The sequence below is a fragment of the Elephas maximus genome, chromosome 1 (genome assembly GCF_024166365.1).
Source record: "Elephas maximus indicus isolate mEleMax1 chromosome 1, mEleMax1 primary haplotype, whole genome shotgun sequence".
Taxonomy (NCBI): domain Eukaryota; kingdom Metazoa; phylum Chordata; class Mammalia; order Proboscidea; family Elephantidae; genus Elephas; species Elephas maximus.
Genome location: NC_064819.1, coordinates 82,806,383 through 82,815,076, shown reverse-complemented (window position 1 = coordinate 82,815,076; position 8,694 = coordinate 82,806,383). Strand labels below are relative to the sequence as shown.

Sequence of the window (8,694 nt, the reverse complement as noted above, 5' to 3'; positions counted from 1 at the left end):
CCTTAGGGCTAAATCTCCTGTCAAACTGAAGTATTGTGGCCAGTGATAGGTCGGTCGCTCGAATTTGGAAAATATAGTTTCAGTGTTCCTGTTGAGTGTCTCCGCGTTTCTTAAGCGCTGTGGTTTGGGTGGTCCAAGGTCCTCTAATTACGCATCCACCACTGACTGCTTTGCCAAAGTTCTTAATAGAGGGTCATTTTAATCCATTACGATTGAGTCAACTCCGACTCCTAACGTCCCTACTGGACAGAGTACAACTGCGCTATAGGGTTTCCAATGGGCTGCCGGTGGATTCGTACTGTCAATCTTGTAGTTAGCAGCTGAGTTTTTAATCACTGTGCTACTAACGGAATCACCAAACCTATTGCGGTCGAGACGGTTCTGACTCATAGTGACCCTATTGCATAGGGTAGAACTGCCGCCTGGGGTTTCCAAGGAGCGCCTGGTGGATTTGAACCCGAGACCTTTTAGTTAGCAGCCGTAGCTCTTAACCACTACGTCACCAGGGTTTCCAATAATGAATAGAAGAAAACATGGGCTCGTCCGGGGCTTGAACCCGGGACCTCTCACACCCAAAGCGAGAATCATACCACTAGACCAACGAGCCACCACGCTACGGTGTTGCTAGGGGAAAGTAAAAGAGCTTAAAGGTTTCCTCTAGTCTGACTGAGCAGGTATGACTGCTTAGATGATTAAAAGAATTAAATTTTCGTAGGGCCATTTAGATTTCTCCTTTGTCTCCGTCCTTGTTTTCCTACCCTGATCTTCCATGATATGCTAACTGAAACCCAATATTTATGGACTAGTTGTGGCGAAAGCCTTCTTGCTTTGGGGTAAGGACGCGTTCCTTTTCTTCCGCTTTCTTTTTGTTTTTCTTCTGCTGACGCCCTGCCTGGGCAGATACTAAGCCCCAGCAAGTAGAAACGGAAGAACGCTAAAAGCAATCGGTTGGACCACCGGCTTCCTTTTCTTGTGAGAAGAGCAAGCATGATAAAAGAGATGAGAGGATGAGGGTTGCTAAAAGGTGAAGAGAAGGTGCCAGGGATTGAACCAGAAAATCCATGCACGGGAAGCACACTCTCTACGACTGAGCTACACCACCTGATGGCTAACTAGCTTGGTGATGACTCTTGTTTTCATGAAAGCAAACTGATAATTTCTTCTGTGGGGTTCCTCCCTCTGCCCCCCCAAATAAAAAAGAAAGCAAAAAATAAACACCCTAAGAGTTGCCTAGAAAGAGACCACTGGGTTAAATTCCACTCTTTCTGAAATCAGTAATGTGGATACCGTCTAGCAGTGTCTCAAAGAGAGGGTTAACTGGATCGTAGTCTGAGTAACCGTTTCTGGCTCTAGGATCCTCCCACTCCGGCAGTCGGTCCACTCTCCAGCACACACTTTAAATGAAAGTTACTTGCCTCCACAAGGAAAGTCCCCAGAAGATTACAGGTCTCCAACGTGCATTACACCGATAATGACTCCAAATAGAGTGCTCCTTAGACCACCAGCAGACACCGGCTTTAGATGAACTGGCTAATTGAACTTCACTTCTAGTTGAATCAGTGAGTGCCTCGCCAGCATCCCTTTTCCAGCTGACTCTCGTTGCTCCTGTCGCATCACACCTTCTGATCTCGTCCCCTTAGTTCTGGCTTCACAACTTTATCTCTATCCCTCGCTTTAGAATCATTTCCACAAAGGATTGTAGGGGTGGAAGAATCTTCAAAACTCCATCAGCTTTAAATGAGCTAACTTTATTTTGCAGACTGGAGGAATCTACAGGTCAAAAGCAGAGTCAGGATGGTGGAGGAACGACCCAGCAAAGCTTCAAACTCCCTTTCCCCTAAGAACCCACTGACATAATCGTAAAGCTTGCAATGGATATAGATGTTCGAAAGAATAAAGTCAAAAAAAAAAAAAAAAAAGTCAAAGAGCCCTGGAAATCATCAAAATGTGCTATCGGTGAACTGGAAAATAGGAGAAAGTCCTGGATAATACAAAACAGAAAGGGTTGGGTTGGTGAGGAACGAGCTGAAGTTAGATCTATTCTCTCACTGGGATGCTTTCAGCTTAGTTGCCTATGGCGGATGATCTCTACTTTGAGTCTAAAGTCTCTTTACCCAAGATCCTCCGAATGATGTTGAGGAAAGTATTATAGGCAGGTCTTTATTTAAAGACCTAAAATACTGGTAATAAAAATTAAACAACTCCCCAGAAGACTGGACAATGCTCCAAGGCTTCTGGGCATTTATTTAATCATTAAATACCCCCCTGTAAACCAACCTCATTCATCCCTCCAGAATGCCCTTTCCTGTTTTCCCAAGGACCTTGCTCCCTTTGAAGTAAAAAAATGGTAGATGTCTAAACTAAAAATTCCTTTTTCGCAAGACCTGTATCTCTGTGATTTTGTTACTCCATGTGACTTGTTCTTCTGAACTACTGTACCAACCGTACATTCTTTCTTTTATCACAAAATTGTAAACAGTATATAAGCCAAAAAAAAAAGGCTTTGCGATAATTGCAACAGTTTCTCTAGAACTGACAGCCCATTTGAAAACATCTCTCACACCTCAATAAATAGTTGAGCTCTTTTTGTTTTTAACACTTATTATTATCTTATTGTTTTTAACACTGGTGAAGGAAAAGAAGTTGGAAGCAAGCAGTTCCAATTCTCTTCATCTTAGACCTTTAGAAAAATTAATTGAGAAAGTGAGTGTTGGAGGGTATTTCTTGTCTGGTGACTTCGTGCAGGAAGGAGACATCATTGTGACATAAATCGAGGACATTTCCAAGCCTGGGAAAGGATCTGGTACTTTTAGAGCTTTAGTCTAGCACTGTCCCTAAGAACTTAGCTGTGTCTGTCACACCTTTGCTTTCATGGACACTAATGATCTTCTCAGCTTTCTGTTTGGAAAGCATTCCTTGAGAGATGCCCTTCCCTATATCCTAGCTCAGAGATTTTGGGAAAGCTGAGCTGCAACATTCAGTGAGGGAGCCTAAGTGTTACTGCAAGCTGAGGCAGAGGTGGGGAGTCAGACCTGGAATGGGTAGAGAGAATTAATGGATAGGTCCTCAGCCTTCTGTCTTTTAATTGACAGAGGCCTAACTGAGAACACAAAAGGATCTGTTAACAAATATCCTTAACACATTGTCCAAGGATGTCTTTACTTTTCTCTTAATTCTTCTATTTTTTCTGTTCCTCAGTTAACTACAAAATAGAGCACAAGTGAGCCTATTCCTTCAGGTCTTGCTTGTTGTGATGCAACCAGATTGGGAGGTCCAGTGGGATTTGAAACAGTGGAGTTTCTCTCTGGCCAACATTCAAATCTGAGAAGACTCCTTAGAAATATGGCTAGTATTTCAAGGTGGAACTTCATGACCTTTCTGTGGTGAAAGAGGTGTGGCTCAATGGAAGTGTGTCCTTTCCTTGAGGAGGTTGGAAAGCATACAACTCATCTGCTTTTTATTGTTCCCAACATTTCTGTTCTTTTCCCCTTTCGAAAACAGGTTGTAAGGATTTATGTGGAAATAAACACATTATTTGATTTATTGCCACCACCACATTATCGTGTTCAATAATACTCTGTTCCCCTTTCCAGTGTCATTGAAGGTCAAGACAGAAAAAGAAAGACTGAAAGAGGAGAGAAAGAACAGACTCTTTCATTTCATTTGGAATTCCATTACGTTCTTGAGCAGCATTTGGAGCATGGAACAGCCAGAGGTTACCAAGGAGAGAAACTTCTTCCCGCTTTACATATTTCTCTCCTTCCTCACCCTTCTGCTCCTCTACTAACCCATCAAAGGTTCCCAGTAATTTGGATTGCATTTTTCAGACATGGGCGGGGGGTAATAAAGCCCATAAAATTTTTGGTGAGGAGATAATATTGAATGAGGTTCATTATTTAAAAACACATGAGTCTTATAAGCAAAAAGGTTAAAAGTACTTTGAAAGGATAACTAAAAATTGTATCCTCAAACAGCTGAACTAGCTCAGCTGGGACAGGGTTAGCCTGCTAAATCTACAGTCACTTGTTCAATCCTGGGTTTTGGCAGTTTTGTTTACCTTTGCATAATTTTTACCACCCCTTTTCTTATATAACAATTGCATCCCAAGACTTTGGGATTGTGATAGAACTAAGTGTCGTACATCCAGCCAGCAGAGAACTTTTTTTTTTTTAAGAAGATATATGTATTTCTATATATGTCACTATACTTTTTACTGATTTTAGCAAATTCTACCAGGTTGTGTACATACATATTTTTGTCATCCTCTTCTGTATTTACATATTGCTATGGTCTCCCATGAAGTGTTGTGTGTTTTGTTTAAAATTAAAAAAAATAAAAAGAAAGAAAAACACCAGGAGCCCTGGTGGCACAGTGGCTGCTAACCTAAAGGTCTGTGGTTCAACCTATCTAGCTGCTCTGCGGGAGAAGGACCTGGAGATCTGTTCCTGTAAATATTACAGTCTAGAAAACCCTATGGGATGGTTCTACTCTGGAAATTGTGGGGTAAGAAATTCCAGTATAGTACATGATGTTGCAATTATAAACTGCTTGGCTACCAACAGAAAGATCAGTAGTTGAACCCACCAGCCGCTCCCAGGGAAAAAGACATGACTGTCAGGTTCTGTAAAGATTACAGCTGTGGAGATTTTATAGGGGCAAGTGTATCCTACCTTATAGGGGAAATCCTAGGACGCAGTTCTACCCTGTACTATAGAGTCACTGTGAGTCGGGATCAACTTAAAAGAAATGCATTTTGGTTATACTTAAACGATTCTTTTCTGCTTTCATGTTATGTATGGGGAGGTGGGGGAGAAGGGATGGTTTTAATTGCAAGAAATGTTTAAAGTCCTGTAGAAAAAGAATCACTATACTGTAAGAGTGTACAAATGTGGGGTGTATGCAAGAAAAATTTTGTGATAAAAAAATCTGGGTTTGTATCTTGAGTCCACTGCTGGAATAAGGAAACTTGTTGAACATCATTGAACTTTTAAACAATTTTAAGAACATCTTGAATTTTCTTGCTGATAAGACATCCCTGCAGCCTTGCACCCCTGCTTGAAATTCCCAAATCTCAAATTATTTCTGTTTGAGGAAAGAACAAAAATTAACATTTCTATATGAAAAATTCTGCTGAACATTTAAGAAGGAACCTAGAATTCTCAACGATGAGAGCAAATGGCAGTGAAGTCATCAAGACTCATGTATGAACATTCCATATTTCCCACTCTAACATCAACCACTTTCTTGACATTCTTTATTAGGGATAGCAGGTAATGTGGGTTTTTTGTTGTTGTTGTTGTCATTTTGATTTTTTTTTTTCTTCTTTTCAATGTTTTGGTTTCATGGTATCTGTTTTCCACTGGAAACTCCTGGACACTGTCAGGAAAAAACAATCTGCAGTCCTCCAATCTCAAAACTGCATCAAGTTGCAAAAGGAAAATTGGTACAAAGTGAGAATCAACATGAGGATAGGGAAGGTGACTGTATAGAAACTGTAGACCAGATAACTTTATTCATTAGATCATAGAGCCCATCTCAGCTCAGACAATTGCATTTCATTCCTTTAAGAAATATTTGATTGGACATAGAGTATTTTATTGCCTAAATAAGCAAGGATTCCTTTACATTCTATTGAGGTGAGAGACATACGGCAATTACCAAAATGTAATTAACCTCCATTCACTATCTTAAAAATGAGGCCAATGATTACTATGTAAAAACAGATGCTGTAAAGATTGAAAGAGATCATGCCTGTAACCACATTTCCATGTCCATTCGAGATATGAAACATAAATGTTGGTAAATCCTACTCCATCCTCTCTGTCTAGTGGTTCTCCCAGGACAACACCTACTCAGGTACCATCTTCTCTAGCCAGTGCTATCTAACAGAAATATAATGCAAGCCATAAATGGGGAACACTTATGCAATTTCCAGTTTTCCAGGAGCCACATTAAATGACTAAACATAAGCATGTGAATTTAATTATAACAATATACTTTATTAAACTGATGTATCTAAAACATTATCAAGCAATCGATTTAAAAATTAATGACCTCTGGTTTCTAGTCTGGCATGTGAAGAACTTGGACATCATCTCTCCCATCCTCAAGATGAGAAAAAAGTTGCAAAATTAACAGCTCTTTATAGATACATTAGAGAACTGGGATCACAGGGGAAACTAAAAACTTGAAAATGAGAAACGAAAAGACTGATACAGAAAATCACTGCTTGCTAGGTGCAGAAATGGTCACTGCAGCTGGAATCAGATCTAATTAGAATTATTTATTGCTGGAGACTGAGTGCGGACTGGCTTATTGGTGGAGACTGAGTGTGGACTGGCTTAAGAGGGAAAAACTCCTGGAGCCCCATCTTTAGGGCCCCCCTCACACTTTTTTGAGTATTACCATGAGGAGCAGCACCACATTCTCATTGTAACTTTCAGAGAAATACCCCCTAGTTCTTCCTGCAGGAGTGCGGAAGAGTAACCTGTTGAAAATAGTGCTCTGTTCTTTACAATGGCCTGCCCTCAAGGGAGACTACTTTATCAGGGCCTAAATTTTATCAGATCCTAACCTGTGTGGAAGAAGAGATACGCCCAACCCCAACGCAGCCGACTCTAGCTTTTCACATGGAGGAAGGGAAATACTCAACTAAGTCCCCTCTAGCCTTGAGGTGAGGGAGACTTTTGTAAATGAAAAGGTTAAACAATATTTTGAAGGTGTATCTAAAAATCATGCCCGAAAGCAGCAGAAATACCTCAGTTGAGAAAGCCTTACCCTGAAGATCTAAAGGTCCCTGGCAAACACCGGGTTTCGACAGTTTTGTTTTCGTTTACTTAATTAATACCACCCTGTTTTTAATGTAAGACTTGTCTCCGAAAACTTTAGGATTCTAGTGGAACTAAGTGTACATAATCTTTAACAAAGCACTTCCCAGGTGAGCGTGTAGGTCAGTGATAGAGTGCACGCTTTGCATGTTTGATGCAGTCGGTTCGATCCCTGGAAACTCCAGGATCTTTCTCTGATGCAACACAATTTAATGCCATTCTTTTAATGTATGGAGCCCTGGGTAGTTAAGAACTGGGCTACTAGCAAAAGGCCACCGGCAGGTTCTTGGAAACACTATGGGGTAGTTTTGTTGTGTCCTATGAGTTGGAATCCACACTACTGCAATTTTTTTTTTTTTTGAAGGCATACAGATTTAGTTCTCCTAATATTTTCCATACTATTCGTGCACACATGAAAGTAAAATCATAACCCTGTGGATTGCCTTGCATGCTCATCCATTCATATGCTGTGAGCCTCTACATTCCCTAACGTGACTGTGACAACAGAAGTAAGACGTTGGGAAAGGGGAGAAATGAAGAACCGGATTCCAACTGAATCACTTGAAACACCCAACACAAAAGCCTGCACATTAACAGGTGGTTCACCTCGGTCCCATTTGTACTATTATTAAAGAGACAGAAGGGGAGGCGGGGCCAAGATGGCTGACTAGGTAGACGCTACCTCGGATCCCTCTTACAACAAAGACTCGGAAAAACAAGTGGATCGATCATATACATGACAATCTATGAACCCTGACCCTCAAACACAGACCTAAAGAGTAGACCTGAGTGACAGAGACTGAGAACGAACAACCACGGGGAAGCAGAGACTGTTTCCGGAGCCTGGAGCCAGGGGACCAGTCCAAAACCCTTGGTACCGGGCTTTGGACTGGGCGCAGGGGGGCAGAGCAAGGCATCCTGAGACCGTGCAAAAACGGGGCGCAGCCCTAGCCCCCTGAACTGACCTCGGGAGAAGCCCAGGCAGTGCACGCAGACAGCGCAGCAATGCGGCTGACAGGAGGAGAAGTCACCAGGAGGCAGCGACTGGTTTTGGAGCCGGGAGTGCGGGGTCCCAGCCGGGGAACCTTGGCGCTGGGCTTTGGAATGGGAGCAGAGGAACTAACCGCGGCTTCTGAGACAGCGCAAGCACGGAATGCGGGCCTGACCCTCGGGGCAATCTCTATCCAGCCAGTGCACACAGTGGACGCGCCCCCCTCCGGAATCTCAGATAAAACAGTCATCCCAAGCAAGATAAGTAACTTTGTCTATATTCCGGGGTGCTACTTTCTCCTATTTATCTGAACCCTCCCCTCCCCTTCCCAGGCAGCTTCATTAACATTGGAATTTCCTGAGGCAGAGAGTAAACTGCTCTGCGGTTTTTCTTTCTTTCTTTCTCTTTTTTTTTTTTTGGTCTTTTTCCTAACCCATTCTCCTGGCCTGAGAGAAGCAGCTACAAAAAACCCAGGGACCAAAAATCCTTCCCTAATTGGACCAAAAACACAGAGCCTGCTCCAGCCAAGCATATGTGATCCACAGTCTTGGGCTTTCATCCCTACAGGGAACAAGGTGGCTATTATAATGCAAAGGCATTTCTGATAGGGATCTGACTGTAATTGTTTTAGCGGATTTACTGGAAAAGCAAGTTTCCCAGGTCTGATATCTCTGCATATTCAACAGAGCCCTCACTGACACACAACAGGGAACTGAGGGCTGAAGCTCCCCACTTAGCCTCCTGCCTTAGGGGTCTAAGGAGGGTGACACCTACTAATCTGTAGAGGTACTTGCATTGGGGGCCTAAGGTACAGCTGCAGAGCCCACCCACCAAGGTGCTTTAGTAATAGAGACACACCTACCTCACTGACACTTG

General features: G+C 42.4%; 1 non-coding gene across 1 annotated transcript; it reads right to left on the bottom strand.

Moving 5' to 3' along the window:
* Positions 1 to 535: 535 nt before the first annotated feature.
* On the bottom strand, positions 536 to 607 carry TRNAP-UGG (transfer RNA proline (anticodon UGG)). The gene has a single exon. It is a non-coding gene; the product is annotated as a tRNA-Pro (tRNA).
* Positions 608 to 8,694: the final 8,087 nt, after the last annotated feature.